General features: G+C 34.9%; 1 pseudogene; it reads left to right on the forward strand.

Annotated features, from left to right (window-relative positions):
* The first annotated feature begins 10,417 nt into the window (after window positions 1-10,417).
* On the forward strand, window positions 10,418-18,890 carry LOC128193681 (GDSL esterase/lipase At5g14450-like; annotated as a pseudogene).
* Window positions 18,891-20,682: the final 1,792 nt, after the last annotated feature.

Consider the following 20,682-nt stretch of genomic DNA (forward strand, 5'->3'; position numbering starts at 1 on the left):
GATTTTTTGAAGTTACCAGTATTTTACCACTGTATATTAATCTTTTTTATAATTGATATAAGAGCCTATAGTAGTTTAATGTTAATAATATTATTGATAAAAAAGAAAGTGTTAAGAGATATGTTGGATGAAAAGGTGGGTAAAAGGAAAGAAGAATGGAAGTGAAAAATGTTGAAGAGGATTCTGTTTTGTCAGATACCAGGCATGTGGAACTTGAATCAGTTTGACAAGTGTAAGAAGTACACATTAAATGGGATCATTAAGGTTATGTTGGACCATTACTATGCTTAGAGCTGGCAACATAAAATTTAAGGAGTTTGTTCCCTTTGTCCTTCCAATGATACTTTTTTCCATCCCACACCACACACATTTAAGTTTTCTATTTTAGCCGACCTTCTTTTGTCTTTTCATGCACCAAATCATTCAAGATACCCACCCCTTCTCAACCCTAGAGCTTCCACCTCATTTATTTCTCCTTAATTACCAAAACACCCCTACCTTCTCTCTTCTTCTTTCTCTCTTCTTTCCAACTATTATTAAGTGTCAACCTTTTCTGTCACTCCACTTTTCTCATCTAGCTAATTTCCAACCTTAAATAAAACCCATCTTTTTTTTCCTTTTTTTTATCATCATTGCTATTTCTTAAAATTCTTCTTTTACTTGTATAAATTAAATTAAAGTGATGGAACGCAGTTGTGATATCTTGATGATATAAAAAAAATAAAGATATTATCATGATTACATTTTTTTTAAACAGAAGAGAGAAGTTTATTTTTGTATTAGTAATTATACTTTATATAATATTTATGAAATATTTGAAGTGTTTTACTGCATACCGAATGAAAGTAACTCCAATAATAATATTAAGAAAAAAGTAAATGATTTCTAATAACCTTATAATATCACTAACAAAGTAAGCAACAAGTATAAGAAAATATATTAATAATATTTATTCTTAATTAAGAAGGAGGAGCCGAAGATGATGGAGATGATGGAGGAGATGGAGATGGAGATGGAGATGGAGATGGAGGAGGAGATGGAGATGGAGATGGAGATGGAGGAGGCCTCTGATATAAGTCGTTGTATTCTGTCATATATTGGATAGCTTCCGAAATTAGATCCATAGCTATCCTGTACTTTTTTCGATCTATGGACATACGGGCACTCAATATATCATCCTTTCCTTTTCTAAGTAGGGTAAATTTATTACTTAGAAAATGAGCTCTGCTATTTTCCGGCAGTTCCTTCAGCCATTCCTTACTTGAATGTTGTTTTTCCTTCCTTAAATCTTTGAAATTTCTACTAAATTCACTGCTATCTGATTCACTATCAAATTCACTACTATCTGATTCACCGTCTGCCATCGTTTTAGTGCATAAATAAATAAATAAATAAATAAATAAATATATATATATATATATATATATATATATATATATATATATATAATTGTCATTCATGTTGTGTGAAAATAATTCATGCTGAAAATGATAATTCATGTATTTTATGTGGAAAATTGATAATTCATGTATTTTATGTGGAAAATTCATGTTGTGTGAAAATAATTCATGCTAAAAATGATAATTCATGTATTTTATGTGGAAAATAAATAAGGTGAACTATAAAAAGTATTAAATGGTGTGTAAAGAATATTCTTTTTTTATTTTCTAAATAATTGTTATTTTACTTTTTCATTTGTATTCTTTAAATAATAGTTAATCTAAATTTAGTTATTTTATAAATTAAAATAATGATTTTACTTTTTTTATAACCACTTTTTAAAACTTAAATAACACTAGTACAATAACGCATAAAGGCACCGGTTGTAAATGTGTATAGACCTCGGTTCTACAACCGATGCATTCGAAGACGAAGTAAAAAATTTAAGGTTTATGCTTCGATTATTGACCGAGATAAATAGAAGCAAAAATATGCCTCGGTTATCTAAGAACCGAGGCAATAGCGTGTGTGGTTTTTTTTTCCAAACTTTCCTCGTTCTCGTTCATTCATGCCAATCAAACTCAATTTCCCATTCAGCTCCAGAATCTAACACAACCAATAACTCCATCTAACAGAAAATTACAACAGATGCAGCAGAAAATCAATAACTCCATCTAACAGAAAATCATAACAGAAATCATCTAACTCAATTTCCCAGTATTACAACAACCAATAATCGTCAACAATCTGTCTACAGATGCAACAAAGATCATGAACTCGTCCAAATTACAACCCACAAATTACAATGAGAAAAAAAATCAGATTCAGAAACTCAGATACAGAGATATGAAGCTTAAGCTGAAGAAACTCAGAAGCAGAGACGAAGAAACTCTGAAGGTGACCTCCGCCCCTCCATGCGCGCCACAGATCCGCCCCTCCATGCGCGCCACAGATCCTCCGTCCACCGCCACAGATCCGCCCTCCGCCCCTCCATGCGCGCAGATCTGCTCTCCGTCCACCGCCACAGATCGCCGCGTCCTCACCGCCGCTGCGTCCTCGTCGCCGTTGCGTTCGCGGTGTGACCTAGCCGCCACCTCGCCTCCACAAAAACCACCACGATTCGTAGATCGATGAACCTCCCACCAAACACCTTAGATCGCGCCTCCCCTCCGCTTTCGACGCCAGCCACCATCGCGACTCCCCTCCGATTTCGAAGCCGGCCACCATCGCGCCCCCTTCGCTTTCGACGCCGGCCACCATCGCGCCTCTCCTCCGCTTTCAACGCCCGCCACCATCGCGTCTCGTCCTCGCACCGTGGCTGTCAAGTGGGAGAGGAGAAGAAAGATCAAAGTGGGAACGAGAGGGGAGATGAGAGTGGGAACGAGAGGGGAGATGAGAGTGAGACGAGAGTGGGAACGAGAGGGGGAACGAGAGGGGAGAGTGAGACGAGAGTGGGAACGAGAGGGGGAACGAGAGGGGAGAGTGGGAACGAGAGGGGAGATGAGAGTGGGAACGAGAGGGGAGATGAGAGTGAGATGAGAGTGGGAACGAGGAAGAACGAGAGTGAGAAGAGGAAAGTGAGACGAGTGTCAGAGGAAAAAGTGAGAAAGTGGGTCAGGTGCTGATTTGACCGAGTAATAGGCCTCGGTTTTACCTTTAACCGAGTCAATAGAGCGGAATAGAAAGGGGTTTAGGCACCGGTTTCGTAGCAACCCGAGGCAGTAGTTACGTTATACGCACCGGTTTTGTGTTAACCGAAGCAATATGACTTTTGGACTTCGGGTTGGATGGAGACCGAGGCATATAATCTTATACGCTTCGGTTTCTCAATAACCGAAGCGTATGTAGAGCGTTAAAATCCACTTTTTTTACTAGTGTAATTATTTATAATAAAAAATTAACAATAAAAATATACAAATTGTGACATCTCAATTATATAGAAATATATAATATAGAATTTAGTAGATATAATATGATAAAGCAGTTAATAGCTGATAAAATGAAGTATTATGGTTTACAATTATCCCAAAATAGGCCCTAAATTTAAAACTTTAAGGACAACAGAGTATTTCAAAAAGGTCAACGAAATTAGGTGTCTATACTAGCTAAGACTACACAGTAGCATCGTCTTCCTCCAATGCTTGTTCCAAAGACACCTCATCTCCCTCTGCTCACATCCAAATGGATGATCATTGCAAAGAAGAAAGACACAACATATGCAACACAACAACAGTAAAGGTAAACTAGGTTTCAAAAGCATACAAGTTATCTCATACCATTTTATTATTAAAGAGCATTCATACTAGTAGACAAGTAAAACATCCTAACCTAAACTAGACTCATCCGGACTTAGAATGAATATCGAGCTATGACGGGTTGTGCACTTGTGGTGGCCTCTACTGCTTTGCAAAGTCATTGCCAATGGGTTTCACCCTACCACACACAAGGTAAGTCCGTTACCGCGCAATAGGCCTTCAGGTAGCGCCTACACTAGGACCTCCTACTACTTTCACCACATGCATCAATCTTCTCTAAGTGAGAATGAGAAATCATTAGAGTGTTAGGATAATCCCCAAGACTCAGCTCCCTATATTCATTCTAAACACTACAAGTATCTCACCAAGATATATGACTTTGAAAATTAATCACATCATATTCAACACAATCTTCCTTTACCTTAATCATAACCAACCTCTTATTATTTATAAAATAGCATTCAATATCGTGCAAATCATATATAAATCATACGTCAGCTACCACTCAAGAAGATAAGAGGAAAAGTAAAAACCAAAATGAAGCTGGTCGCTTAGCATACAAGTCGCAAAGCGAGACCAGAGGGTTCTCGCATAGCGAGCTTCGCTATGCAAATCCACAAACAGAGAGCACCTCTACCCAAGCATTCGCATAGCGACTAAGGTCGTTGTGCGAATTAACACCCAAGAGTTCCAGACTTCCCACTCTCGCATAGCGCCACTCTTCGTTGTTCTATTTATTTGGCTAATTTCCTAGGCTAGCAACAGTCGCAAAGCGACTACATTCGCTACCCGACTCCATTCGCTACGTGACTCCATTCGCTACGCGACTCACCAAACAAAGAGCAACCCTCTGTTGTAATTCGCATAGCGCACAGAGTCGCTATGTGAATGCCCTGGCAGAGAGCACCTCGCTAGGGCGACTCGTTGAGCGAAAGGCTTCGCTTTGCGAGTCTGCAAAATCCGCAGAATAAAATTCTGCAGATTTGCACAACTCAACCACTTAAAACTCATTATAACCATTTTGATGAACTTCTAACACCCCTAATTCGAAGTATATGTTGAATTAAACATGTCTAACTAATTCTAACCCTTTCTAAAATCTTTTTAAAGTGTTTATGCATTGATTTCTACTTGAAAACTGAAAATCTCTCAACCTAGGGACCCAAATCTAATTCTACCACCTTGATTCTGATTTTGACCATTTTAGGGGTCCAATTAGGTCCCAATTTACTTGCCTAAGCCACCTAACTGACCAGAACAATCTATAATACCCAATTCTAAATTTGACTGCCTCAGTTCCTTTAATAAGACCCTAAACACCCTAATTCACTTAAGTATTGATCTAATAACCTATTTAACAGACTTCACTTCATCCAACCACTCAATATCAGCCTCAAACTTTATCCATACCAATTCATAAGTACAATTTCACAATTTCACTATTAGATAGGCATTGAGCAATCAAGTTCACATACAAAATTTCCAATTCCAGTACAAACAAAACCCATACAAAACAATCCATACATGCATTATTTCACCACTTCAAATAGCAATTTATCTCATGCACACCCTAATTTATATGCACCCTCACATGCATACAAGGCAAGATCACTCCCTCACATGCACCCTTCTTTCAAAATAGTAATGTGTCTCTCAAGTCACAATTTTAGAGCACCAATTCAAGGCTAAAGCAAGTGGAAAAATGTACAATCCAATCCTCAACACAATAAAGGAACCAAACCAAGACAACATACACTTTAGAAACCAAAAATGGAAGAAAACCACAAGACAAATGTTGAAAAACAGAACCTAGAAAGCAATAAACTTGGCACAGAAAAAATTGGTAGCAATCTAAAGATTAAAAGAAGACAAAACAGTAAAGAATTAGGAGTCAAAGTAGTGGCACATTAAGAAGACAGCAGTAAACAAAATTAACACAACTAAGAAGTAAATCACACTAGCATGTTAGGCATACATGAAGAGTAAGATCTAATTAATGCTGGGAATAATTTGGCAAACCTCAAACCTATATATTCTGTATTTTTAATTAGAAAAGAGGCTTCAAATGAACTAGCAAACTCACTAAAAACAACAATGCTTCCTGGCCAGACTGCACACAATTTCAAACAGCTTGGATGTTGATTTCAAAAAAAAAAAATTAACACATACAGTGGTGGATTTATGTCTCGGCCAGGCAGTAATTAAAGGGAAAAATGTGTTTGATTAAAACCATAAGTAGAATTAGTTAATGCCCCAATGGATACAAAACATATAAGCAAAGTTCACACACTTAAATCCTATGGTGATCAAACTCAATTCAGCATACAAACATGGAGATGTAAAAGACTCTTAGCTATGCAATTTCAGAAATGTTTTCTAGAAAACACCTAAAGAGGAACAAACATATGACTCAAAGCAAAGCTAGCAAGCAAGAAAGACATATACAATCCAGCCAAGACAAAGAATAAAATCTGGAACATGCACACAAAATGAAATAGGACACCTACTTGTTGAAGACTTCCAATAGCATTGTGTTGCTGGTAAAGAAAGTTGTTTGTGCAAGCCTCTGGACAGCCACAGTTTAACACCTCCAAGCACTGATTTGCAGCTTCTGGACAATCCTTAAGAGTGTGTGGATGTTTTATCACGTTCCAGAAACGAATTCCAGCCAATAAAATACATCAAACAGCAAGCAACAATGCAAAATAGTTTAGAAGTATAACAATAGTAGATACTGGAGGAACACAGGTTGAAAAAGAATTAATTGCATATAGTAAATGAACGAATTGAAACGGAGTAAAAGCTAGACATTTAAGTAGACAAGCAAACGAAAAAACTTTTAAAAAAAATTGCATGCAAAACGGATAAGAAATGAAACGAAACTGGATCAAACAAGATGACTACAGCATGACGCCAACGATGGGCGTTAAGAACTTGGTTGAGCGAAAACGAGAAATTGAAAAGCTTTTCTACTCTACTCTAACATGCAATTCCTAATGAGATAAAACCTAAGGCTCATGATACCACATGATGGGGAAGTGCATGCCTAGAGAGAAGTATACTAATGACAATTGAAAGAATGAATGGAAAATAAAAACAGATAAAGGAAAGAGAGAGGAAACTTATGACTTGTAGACACACCACTTGAAGAAGGCTCCAAGATAATTGTCGAGGAATTGGACCGCCACTTAATTAATCAAGATAAGGTCTACCATGGACTAAGAGACAGTAGACTATCTCTAAGAAGAATGCAAGATTGCAATTCAACCCAAAATTTCATTGATTTCAAGGTGAGTACAAGGAGAACCCCTAGGCTTACTTATATAGCTTTTGGAAGGAGTTTGGTGAAGAGTTTCAAGCAATGTGGGACTTGGAAGGCTCCAAGATCTGGCCAGCAGCTGCAGCAGCGCCCCTAGGTGCTTGGAGTCCCGCATTGCCTAATTCTCTCATTCCAAAAGGGTTTATAAGCTACTTATTGGGCGAATATTTCGGCAAGTGTACCGAATCGCTTCAAGTAATATAAAATGGTAAGTCCAAGTATCGTTTTCCCAAGAGACTCGTAATACTAAAGAATTGTGCGATTAACAACTCATCTAGACTCAATAACATAACATCAATTTATAAACAAGTGCAGAAACATAAATTTATACATAATTACAAGGTTGGACTTTGGTAGTGAAGACACTTAGATATGGACAAAGGTCATAAATGATATGGATCGGCTTTGCTCATATTAGATTTCACCACTTTCACTCTTGTGCATAAAAAGTTTCATCTCCTCTCCATTAATTACTAATGTCAACCATCAAAATTACTTTATCCCTAATTCCTTAGGTGAAAAGCCTAAATCCTCTATTAACAATCAAATCAATGATCAATTAATAAGAAAATCCGCATTAAAGAACAAAGATCTTAAGACAACTAATGTAGTAAGTTCCCTACTATATTTCATACATCCACTAGGCCTCTTGTTTCAGATATAGATCACAAGATACGTTCCCATACCCCATGAATCCCAAAATCAAGTCATGAACGTCCCCGTAATTACATTAATTCTTAACAAGATGAATTTGGTTCTCCATTTCCATGGAAGAACCTCAAGCTTACAAACATGGTGGATGGAAGAAGAAGGAGACCCAAAGAGGATAAAAGAGATGCTTCCACATGCCCCAAGCGACCTCCATGAGCTCCTGCAGTGAAGTCGCACCTCCACACCGTCGTCCTTGAGCTCTGGGAGAGTTTCCCCCTCCAAAATTGGCTTCTCTGCCTTTGGTTCGCGTCCTTAAAGAGATGAATCCTAAGTGATTTTTCGCTGGGCGAAAAGGATCAACTCGCTGGGCGACTGGTGTTAGCTCGTTGGGCGAGCAGTTCAGGCTCGCTGGGCGAGTAGCTCTAGCTTGCTGGTTCGCTGGGCGACTGGTACTCCAGCTGACTGAGTCACTGATGCGCTCTGGCTGGGTCACTAATGCTTTCCAATCCTTATTCTATTGAGAAATAAACACTAAAAAACATTCATATTGATATAAAATCAATTATATATACATTTTATACAACTTTTCATGAGATTTTACTCCATAATACATCAAAGGAGATTAAAATAAGTGCTCAGAATATGTAATTTGTGACACTTATCACTACATTGCTCTCCTAAAGTTCAAAAAATGAAAACTAGTTATGCTTCCTTGCACTTCAAGCTAAGATGCCTACTTCCTCTTCTTTTCTTTTAAGACCAAGTCGTGGAGAGTCTCACATTGCTTGTGTTTAAAGGAAAAGAAGGGTTTATAAGCGTTTATTCAACTAGAACTAACGAAAAGAAATCAAAGAGGCAAATACAAGCCTATGAAACATATTCTACTTTTTTTTTACAAATGTGTAAAGAAGACAAGAAGTAAAATGATTTCCTATAGCCATGCTTCTTGTCATCCTTTTATTCTCTTCATCACTCGCCCTGTCTATGATCACATTAACACGGCTGAGCAAAAACACGAATTGAAGAAGCATTTCTACTCTACTCTAACATGCAATTCCTAATATGATCTCTAAGAAGAAATGCAAATTTGCAATTCACTCTTAAAAATTCATTCATTCAAAAGGAAAGTACAAAGGAGACCCCCTAGGTTGTTATATAGCTTTTGGAATGACTTTGGTAAAGAGTTTCAAGAGACGTGGGACTTGGAATGCTCCAAGGTTTGACCGGCAACGTCCCTAGGTGCTTTTTAGTCCCTAGGTGCTTTTTTACCGGCAACGTCAACCTATTTACTCTTCTTTTCTTTATAGTACAAGCAATGTGTTGTCACTCTGAAAACTCTCATTGTTACTCCATATATGATCATATCATAAAATTTTCAAGTTTTGAACGGAGAAAACAAAAATTATTCAACTTGAAGATAACTTATTTTTGAAAATCTAAGTGGATCTAAGTTTCATAGAGTAAAAATAAGAAAATTTGATATATGGTGTCAATTCCCTATGTATAGATTGACATTATGGAAATGTAAGATCCCATATAAACTACCAAACCCTCCAGTACTATCAGATTTATTGAAACAAAGTGTGGATATGCTTTGAAAGTGAAGAAAAATAATAATAATAATAATAATAATAATAATAATAATAATAATAATAATAATAATAATAATAATAATAGAAAAAAGCTAAGTGGGTATGGGAAGATATGAACCCACAATGTTCTAATGGGGATTGTCCAATGTCCATAATGGCCGAAGTTAGGATTCTCAGAGTTTTGTCGGTCAAATGTTTCTAAAGATTTGAATAGAATTTAACCTATTCAATAAAAGGAAGGTTCCTTAAGTACAGATGCTCCTTTGATCAAGGTTGTTAGTTAATGCTCTTTTGTGGATTCCTTCAAAGCTTCCACAAATATTATATAAAGCCTTAAATTTTTATAATAACTCTTTTCTTACTTACACTCATGCCTCTTTTAATCTTAAAGTAAATAAGCATTTTAGTTTTTTTATCTTTAAAAGATTCTTTATCTATCTTTTAGATCAATATTTATCCTTTTAATGGAATCTATATCTCGTTGCCTTATTTCACTTAAAAGCAATATATTCATTATAATTTAGAGCAGTATTACCCATTAAAAATGTCATAAAAATTGAATAATTTAATTATAGAACTATTATTCTTATGATATCAATACTCAATTGAATTTTTATTAATTTTATTTGTTCGATTGAATGTTTAAAATATTTATTTTATCTTTATCTAAGTGCTTACTGATTCATTTTGTTGTCAACAAATAATTTTTTTTTCATTTTTAATTTGTGGATCAACTTCAGTTGACTAGTAAGTTAAACGAGACTAGAGATGAAAGCAACGAAGTGATAAAGCAAATTGAAGACTAGAAGACAAAAGTAATAATTACATACTTCATATATAAGAAAAAAAATCAAACATTGATACAAATATAAAAAAAATATTTTGAATGTTTAATTAAACAAAAGTTATAAAAAAATATTTAGAATTTCAGACAAAAACTTTTCTAGTGAAAAAGATTTGACGAAAAATACCTAAAATTTATGAATTAAACGTAAAAAAGCATAACATACATTTTATGGATTTGAAACGTGAGATTGAGAAAGAAACTGTTTATATGTGAATATTGAATAAGTTGATTTGTTTTTGGTGTGTGATGAAACATGGGATTGAAGATGATGTTTTTTGTTTTTGGTTTGGTAGGTTTATTGATGATAGGAGGAATGGGAGAAGATGATGATGATAAGCATAAAGAATACTCAGCAATTTATAACTTTGGAGACTCAAATTCAGACACAGGAACATTTTCTGCAGCATTTGAAATGGTTTTTCCTCCCAATGGTCAAAACTTTCCTGAAAAATTCCCTACAAGAAACTGTGATGGCCGACTCATCATTGATTACTCAGTAAGCACAAACCAAATCTTCTATTTTATCTTTTTCCTGAACAATATTTAACAACTAAAAATCACTTAAAGCAAATTATAAACCTTTCCGAAATGTATTCTAGGTCCAATTATACAGCTTTAATATTTTAGCCAATTAAATTTTTACTTAAATATGCTTTTAGTTTTTAAATTTTAACACAAAACTATAATTTGTTTTTATTTCAAACTTTGACACAGTTTGATTGTCAAATTTTAACACAATTTGATTCTCAAACTTTTTCAGACAATTTAAAAATAAATAAAAAAATATAATCTTCTAACGTTATTGTTCTATTTTATCTTTTTCCTAAAGAATATTTAAAACCTTTTCAAAATGAAATGTAGAATAGGGCTCAATTATACAAATTTAGTATTTTAGTTAATTAATTTTTTTTGTTAAATATGTTTTTATTTTTTAAACTTTTTTTTTCGTGTCAAATTTTGATAGAGTTTAATTTTTAAATAATTTTAACATAGTTTGATGTTCAAACTTTGATACAGTTTAAAAATAAATAGATATAGTCTTCTAATTAAGATACTTAGACTGTTATTTAAACAATTTGCATCTTTTGTTAAGTTTGAGTTCAATCTAAAATATCACATAATATGTAAAAATATCTAATGTTTGAAAATTATTTTTGTTCATTTTAAAAGTTTAAAAGTGAAAATGTATTAAAGATCGAAATATAAACTAATTCTAATTTTATGTGAAATTTAATAATCATGAACATATTTAAACTTAATTTTTAATAAACTAGGTTGAAACTCAAATTCTAGTAATAAACCTATGATTAGTTTCATAATGAAAACTAGTTGGTTCTCTATTTATCACTTATTTTATGTGTTTCTTTTAATGTGTGCATATTTAGGTGAAGAGTTGAAGATGCCATACTTGAGTGCATATTTGGATTCCATTGGGTCAAATTTCAGTTACGGTGCAAACTTTGGAGCTGGTGGTTCATCCATACAAAAGACGGGCTTTGGCCCAATTAATTTTGGGCTTCAAATTCTTCCTTCCACCACCCAAATCCCTACACTTCCTCGTTAATTTTTTTTTATTCCAGAAATATCCTATACCTCCTCTAACCTTAGATTTTGAAAGCTGATCAGAAACAATATGTGTTGACCAACCAAATGGCTTTGCTATTCCACGCAGAGAAAACAAAGTCTACAATCTTTAGAAAGCCCTTTATGGACTGAAGCACTCTCCAAGGGTTTGGTATAGTAGGATTGACAGTTATCTACTGCATAAAGGATTTTAACGAAGTGAAACTGAATGTAAAAAGGTCATGAAATGAAGTACAACTCATTGTGTCGTTGTATTTGATAATTCTGGTCATTGGAAATAGTTCAGATTCGTTGAGCAAATTCAAACATGACATGGAAACTCAATTTGAAATGACTGATTTTGGAGAAAAGAATTACTTTTTTGGAATGGAGATACACTAATGTGATGTGGGAATTTTGATAAAAAAAACCTGGGATTACAACATGAAGAGAGGTGTAGAGTATTTTTGAAATAAAAAAAAATTAATAAAGAGGTGTAGAGACTTGGAGTGATGGAAGAAGCAACACCCCTCAATTCATACAGTTCAAGTCCAGAATAATGGCCCCCTACAATGAAACCTCTCACACCAGTTTGTTCTCCTTCCTCTGTTTATTTATACAAATCTAAAAGAGTGAATTTAAATTAGTTCACAATGATTTCAATTTTTTATTTTGAAAGAAAATAATTAATTTTTTAATAATATTATTGGTTAATGTATATGATGTATTTTGCATAATAGGGGTGTCAGACCTCAGAAAAACGCACCCAAAACCCCTCCTGTCAGTCATTTAAAACGCACTCAAAACCCTTTGCGCGGACGCCAGGTGTCAAGAAACGAGGATCTGAAATCAGATAGTGGGATGCAGGTGTCAGCAGAAGAGCGGACACTCGTTTTACGTGGGAAGAAAAATGATTTTTCTGAAACCTCCTTCCCACTCTCTCTGCATGCACCCTTCTTCCAAAAATCTGATCTTTCATTCTCTCCTTCTTCTCTCTAGAAAACTCTCCCTTCTCTCTACGATAACTCACCTTTTCTCTGCTCCGATCAATGCTCAGGCACCGTGAAAGCAGTCCCAGCATCCCAATCTTCATCTTGAACCGAACAAGTTTCAAGTTTGAGCTGGTAAGTTTTCTCCCCTTAGTCGTTCGTTCTTTTGTTACATGCAAAACCAAGTTTTGGTTGCATGCAGGGGTGTAGTCTAAGTTATTTTTCATTTTTTATGTGGTTCGGTTTAGTTGGAAGAGTTAAGTGATCGTTGAGGGTAGAAAGCTGTAGTCGGGCGAACCAAAAACCTACTCTTAGGTCGTTCAATCACGTATCCAGGTAAGGGAAGCTTATTTAATTTAATTTGTATGTGGTTGTCTAGTATAAACGTCCGTTTATTTGAATGAATGAATATAATGCATGATGGTGGATATGTATGAAGTGTATGAATGTGAATATGAGTAATCGTTTTGGAGTATGAATTATTAATATTATATGGATTTTATGAAATATGTAAATTGATGTTTTATACGAAGTTATAAGGTTATGAAAATGAAGTATTGAAAATTGAGTTGAAGATAAATGAAAATCTGAATATGAAATTCTCACTATGATAATGTACGTTCGTTATTGAACGGTCCTCAACCGTTCGGTATTTCTAGTAAACTTCTTTGAAATTGAATTCTTTCATTTGGGAAGAATTCTAGTTGAGGACGAACGCCTTCTTGTAATAGTGCTATGTTTGAGCGTTTGGCCAAGCGTAAATGCCCCTGAGTGTTATGTGAAGAATTGGGAATCTTGTAAACGTATAATTGTATACTTAGTTATTCTTAAACCCTATCTCCATCATCTTGTATTATATTTATTACTATTAATGTTTCTATTATAAGTTAAATTAGTGAGGGGTCTCAACCCAAGCCCTCGTAATGAGTGGCGCTCGGTATTGTACCCAAGCGCTTGTACTCACTTCTAATTGATCAACCTTGATAAAATAGCGTTCGTCCAAATTCAGTAAATCCCTTTTTACCGTGTTCGGTCATTGACTGGCATTAGGTTTCAGTAATTGAATTATTCTAAATATAGTTCTTTAAACGTCTTGAGGTGTCTACATCCATTGGATTCGACCTAGAACCTCCGTACTTAATTTATTCTTTGAGTATTGGCCTGAACTTACGAGAGTCAGTTCATTCAACTGATTCACGTGGTAAATAACGATCGTCAGATATTGTATAATTGTACTCGTATTATTCCTAAACCTAAAAGTGACTATCTCGGTCTTATTCCATTCTGGAACGGGAGACTTCTCGGTCTCGTTCCTATCGTTCGTCCTCGTTCTGAAGAGGGCTGAACGTTCGGTATTTTATGTTCTTAGAACTGATGATGAAAATAACACTAAAGGGAAAGATTATAAAGGATGAAGAGTATTTGAGAGAAATTAAAGGTTGTGGATTTTGGACGAGCGTTCCAGGGAGGAACGACTCTTGGATGAATGTTGGAATTTGTATAGTATGAATGTGGCAATGCTTAGTTGGCGGTTCATCCTGATGTTCCGTGAGTACTCGCCCTCATGTAGAGGAGAGTAGGTCATGTGTGAGAACGACAGGAGGTCCTAGTCCTTAGGGGTACTTTGGACGAAACGGACTAACCTCAGGTGCCAGCTGATGAGAATTCCAATTACTACATCACCCGGGTGCACGAACGTCGTAGCTACACAGAATTCATACAGTCTGGACAGTCAGTCTAGTATTAGGGTTTGATTGAATCGTATGTTGGAATGCGTTTCATGTGTTTGTATGTGAGAAATGTATGTTATTACTTGAATTAAATTACATAAGCTTACCCTGTGTTTTTCTTGTGTTGTCTCGTCCTTGTACGTCCGTCTTGTCGTTGCAATGATCATCCGTGTGGATATAAGCAGATGGAGACGCGCTGTTGGAGGATGCGCTGGAAGAAGAGAACTTAGTTGAAGTAGAGGTGAAAATCGAACAGTAGGACGTTCGGCTATGAGTTAGTTATTTTGGTTAGGTGGTCGTTCATTCGCCTTTTCTTTAAGTTTTGTATGACCGCTCAGTGTTGGTTTTGTAAACCGCTCGGTCAAATCCCGCTTATATTGTACAGCTAAGTTGTGGTTCTTATACGGCCGTTCGGCCATAATGGTACGCTCTTTAAATGTTAAGACTGATCTGTATTATTATTAATCGTAATTATTCTATTATATGGTTAAATGCTATATTTATGGGATGTTACAAGGGGTGGATGCATCTTTCAAGAGTAGGTTACCGAAGTCCATCAACTTCTCCAATGCCCATACACCATTGATATTGGTTAGAATGATCTAAGCTTTGGTTTCATGAGCTCAGACATAAAATCACTTAGATCAACAATCCTAGATCTTCTCTTGGATTGCAGGTAAATTCATTCCTCATTAATTAGAATTTATTTATAATGTTTTATGTACCACAATTTAATTTTAATTTATTGTCTTACAATATATAGTGATTTATCAATCATCTTTTTTAAAAATATTTTTTTTCATCCAACTCTTGTGTTCGTTTTTGCTTCAGCAACTTTTCAATGAAGGAGGCAGTGTAAGGACCTAAATATTTTAAGGAGTTGTTTATAATTGGTGGTAGGGAAGGGTTCAGAGTGGGGCGGCTGCAGTTGAAGTAGTGGGAGGCTAGTGGAGCTTCAAGTGGGCAGCAGTGAATGGTAGTGAATCTCCCCACCTTGGAGTGTTCCAGCCACCAAGAAGTGCTCCAAGCACCATCATCACTTACCTCCATTAGTGGATTGGGCACTGAGGAAGGAGAGTGGGACGGCTGGGGTTTGATAGGCAGTGGAGTGCCCATTACTTTCTTTCTTAAGGGGGAGAACCGTGAGTTTTGAAGAGGATTGGATTCGGCACTTGGAGTTTCTGCAGAGGGAGAGAGAGAGCTTATTGCACGTGCGGGAGAAGGAGAAGAAGAAGCTTGCTGCATCCAGTGGTGAGGCAGAGAACGTTTGGAATTTCTACATTCTTGTTTGGCTAGGAAGTCTTCAAGAGGTAAGGGGAGCTAGATCCTTTTCTTTGGATTGTATGAACCATGTATGTGTGTACTGAGATTTATGATATAGTGTTGTTGATGAACAAATTTCGTACTTAGAATGACTTTTTATGCATGAATCTGTATGCCTGGTAGTAAAATTATGTTGTTGAAGAAAATCTGGGTAGAAGGGGATGAAAATTGGGATTTTTCTGGGTTTCTGGAAAAAACCTGCAAATCTGCATAATTCTGCAGATTTACATGTGCGTCCAAATTGTTGGAGTGAAAATGGGACGTTCGTCCCATTATTAATAGCGTTCGGTTTTGTGTTCAGCATTGGCGTTCGTCCTTCTATCATAGTATAGCGCTCGTCCTTCAATCTAAGAATAGCGTTCGGTCTTTTGAAATAGTTATATTAAACGTTCGGTTTTGTATGTGTTAGCGCTCGTCCAAACAGTATTCCACCTGTAATCTGCCACTTTAACGTTCGGTTTTGATGTAAAAGTAATGGTGAGCGATCGGTCTCTTAGTATTGGCTGTATGTGCGTTCGTCCAAAACACTGTTTACATATTGAGTTTCTTTATCTATGTACGGTTATTCTGACTGAATGAACGTTCGTCCAAACAGTATTTATATGTTCGGTTTACCTATATACGTTCGGTTATTTGATCTGTGTAGCGTTCGTCTAAACAGTATTGGCAGTAATCTAATAGTGTTCGTCTTAGTGAGCATTCGGCCAAACAGGGTTTATGCTCTATTGTACGTTCGTCCTTCCCAGTGAGCGTTCGGCAGTGAGCGTTCGTCCTTCCAAGTGAGCGTTCGGCAGTGAGCGTTCGTCCTTCCCAGTGAGCGTTCGCCAGTGAGCATTCGTCCAAACAGAGAGTGAGCGTTCGTCCGAATAGTTGGCGTTCGTCCGAATAGTTGGAGTTCGTCCGAATAGTTGGCGTTCGTCCGAATAGTTGAGCGTTCGTCCTTAAATTGCATGTGGAGCGTTCGTCCAAACAGTGAGTGAGCGTTCGTCCAAATAGTGTCCAGTGAATAGTGCTCGTCCAAATAGTATTTTACAATTATGTTGAATTTTAATTTCCTTTGCTTTTGGATTGAATTATGTGTACCAATGTTTGGAATATTATCTATGACATGAATTATGTGAATGTATGAAATATGTTGGAATTGTTGGGATAATATGGTGGTTTATGAGGCACATGGTTCCAAAAGAAATATCATGAGTTTTAAATGGTAGGATTGAATCGGAAATTAAGATCTCTCGGTGGGATCGGTTACTGTATAGAATGAATGTAAGAGGCTTCCATATGGGGGGTTATCCCTACACTCCAACGGTCTTTCATTCTCACTTAGAGAGGATTTACGCGTGTGGTGGGAGTAGAGGGAGGTCCCAGGGTAGACGCTATCACTGGAGGTCTATTCCGCGGTAACGGACTAACCTTGTGTATGGTCGGGTGAAACCCCTCGGCAATGGCTTTGCAAAGCAGTAGGGACCATCACAAGTGCACAACCCGCCCCAGCTCTACATACATTCTAGTCCGGACGAGTCGGTTTATAAAGTAACAAGTCGGGGTATAAAGTAATAAGTATTGTAATGTTAGTCTACCTTGTTTGAATGACTTTTGCATGTCGTGTAAGTAGGTGAATTGTGGTTTAGTGAGTATGCTCTAATTGTTCTTTGATACGAATCTATGTATGATTATATGATTTACCTATGCCATATGTATAACATGTTTCTATATCTAGCTCACCCTTGCATTTTTCTTGTTATGTGCTGTTTGGGTATTTTTTTTCTTTGGCGATGATCATCTACTTGGATGGGAGCAGATGTTGTCGAAGAGGTTCCCTTGGAGCAAGAGCTGGAGGTTACTGATGTTGCGGAGTAGTCTTCTTAGAATTTCCCATCTGAACACGTCTAGTGTTCAACTCTTTAAACTATTTAAGTTTGAATTTCCGTTTTCTTTTATTTCTGGATGACTGTAATTTCACATTTTATTACACGTCATACTCCGACTGTTCTCTATATTTGGATGTTAACATCTTTAATATATAATATTGGCTATTATATAGATGGGATGTTACAGGCAGGTTCTTTTGGATACATAACACAGGTCCAATTGGATGTTTGCCAAGAAAAAACATGATGAACAAACTCACATCTGAAGACTTGGATTTTGTTGGATGCAGAAAAAATGAGAATGAGATTGCTCAGGAGTTTAACAACCAACTTAAGGACATTGTATTTCAGCTAAGAAAAAACTTCACCAATGCCATCTTCACCTATGTTGATGTCTACTCTGCCAAATATGAACTAATAAAAAATGCAAGGAACCAAGGTGAAGATTTTACTTTTCGGAATGCACTTTGATTTCAACAGAAACTACATTAAAAATATCAAACTTTTTAGAGTAAAGTTTAATAAGTAATTTCATCTTTATATTTATAATTGATTTTTATATTTGCTTTATAGTGAATTGACTTTCTATTTTTGTAAAAAGTTTCGATGTAATTTATTTTTCTAAAAATGTTATTTTCAAAATTTAAGTTTATCATCTGTCAAAATCCGGATCATCTTTTATCGTGAAATCTCTCTAATTTTGACACTAAATACTTTCTAATTAGAAAATGACAAATTTTGACATGTGATACGCCTAAATTTTGACACAACACTTTCAAACCATAATAATCTCAATTTAACGAAAGAAATCATTTTTTTTTACTAAAATAAAGACCCAATTTAATCTTTAAAAAAATAGAAATTTAATTGAATAAAAGAAAATATAGAAGCCAAAACATTAAAAACTTACATATAGAATAAAATTATTTGGAGTGAATAATGTGTATATATTATTAACCTTATAGTTTGAATTGCATGGTTGTACGAGGTAGGTTTTGTTAATCCAAAGAAGTTGTGCTGTAAGTAGGAGTCTAAGCTATTTTGACTGTGGAAGAAAGAAGATAAAAAATAGAAAAGAAGAATACTAAAAATGTAAAGATCCATCAAAGTACATTAGTTGGGATGGTGTGCACTATTCTGAGGCAGCAAACAAATGGCTTTCCACTCTCATTGTGAATGGCTCTTTCTCCCATCCACTACTTGCTACAGGGATGCTTGCTTCTCAATCTCCAAAACATATATTGGGGTATTACAAGTAAAACATGATTTTCATTTCAAACTTTTCGGTAGTGCTATTCTTTTTTTTTTCTTGTTACTCCTTTATCATTGTTATTTTTCTTACTAATAATCGAAACTAAGAAAAATATATTAGTGTTTAGATGTAGTTTTTCTTTTGGGCAGGGTAATGAAAAGATAAAAAGAAATTGGGTGGAAAGTAAAATTATTTATATATTAAGACCCAAGTAGAAAATTCTAAGCAATTATAATTGATTTAAAAGAAAAAATCCATTGCTTGAAAATTAATTAAAATCACTTTTAAAGAAAACATTAATTCAACATCACAATTGCATTACTTTTTAGATGAAAAATTATTAATTAATCTAGGAATGACAATATGAGCGGATTTGGTAGTTAGTTTGTAAGAAAAAAAAATTAAAGATGAATTAGGTATTTTAGTTTGTTAATCCGTTCAGTGAGTCAATGGTATTTTAGTTATTGATGAATTATCAATAACTAAAATTTATTTTTATTATAATTTCAATTATTGATTACCATATTTAACAATAAATTGATGAATCTTCTTTATAAAATGTTTAATTTTCTCAAATTAAATTAAATTAAATTCATATTGTACTGTTGCAAAAATAATAATATTTAACATAAATAATAATATTTAACATAAATATGAATCAAATGGTAATATATCTAGAAACATTATCTATTCCAAACTAAATTTACTTTATTTATTTTTTTCATTTAAACCTTGAGACTTCAAATTAAAAAGTTTAATATTTTCTTTCTATGCACGAAAGAAAAATAACATAACAAAATTAATTTTAATCATTAAATCAATACACAACAAATACACACAATTAGTTTTTAATATAGTACAATATTATTCAAAAAACAATTTCAAATTTCAAAAAATTATTATATACAAATCTTAATCTATCAAACAACAAATTTTTAATATAATACTATATTACTAAACGAAATAAATTCAATTTTTTTAAAATAATACTATATTACCATTAAACCCATACATCCAACAAGTAAAATAGACAAAATCAGGAAACACCAAAACCCTAAATCCAATAAACACAAAACAATGCGTGAATGTTTTGTAAATCTGCTTCAAGAAGAAGTATAGCCACGATTTCGACCATAACAAAATGAACAGATTAAAATAACAAAATGAACGAGGACGAAGCGTAAAATGAGTGAAAACCAAATCAAAATAACATTAAAACTGAAAGAATCCAACAAATTTGAAAAAGATAAGTTTGATTTACAAAAGTTTATATCTCTACTTCCTCTTATTTAAGGTACTCATAACTGGCTGCGAAAACGGAATTAGCGTACGACGTGAAAAAGAAACACTACAACGGAATTAGCGTACGACGTGAAAAAGAAACACTACAACGTACCAGACAAGCACATACGGAATCCCGTGAACCACGATCAAAAGTGAAACCTTTTGGTATCGCCTTTAAACACTCGCTGTAGCAGCAACTCTCCTTATAGGCAGCAGCATAATTTCGATTTTCTAAAAACATATAAAGGTTTTTTACTATTTTAGTGTAAATTTCGACATCTTTGAAGTTGAGACTGGACCTTTTTTATGCAATTTAGTAGAAGATTTCGCATGAGGCGGTTTAGTAGAGGATTTCGCATGAGGCGGTCACACAAGACAATTTTTTTAAAATTTTGTTTGCAATCATATTTTTTAGAATAGCGCTCACATAATCTCCTTGTCGCCAGTGCGCAAAACTTAAAAACACCAAACATTCGACCAGTCCTATGTGAACTGCTGTTAACCTATCATTCATCTTCTTTTTTTCTGAATAAGAAAAAAAAAATTAAAGAAAGAGTCAGAAAAAA

This window comes from Vigna angularis, chromosome 8 (assembly GCF_016808095.1).
Source record: "Vigna angularis cultivar LongXiaoDou No.4 chromosome 8, ASM1680809v1, whole genome shotgun sequence".
NCBI classification, from domain to species: domain Eukaryota; kingdom Viridiplantae; phylum Streptophyta; class Magnoliopsida; order Fabales; family Fabaceae; genus Vigna; species Vigna angularis.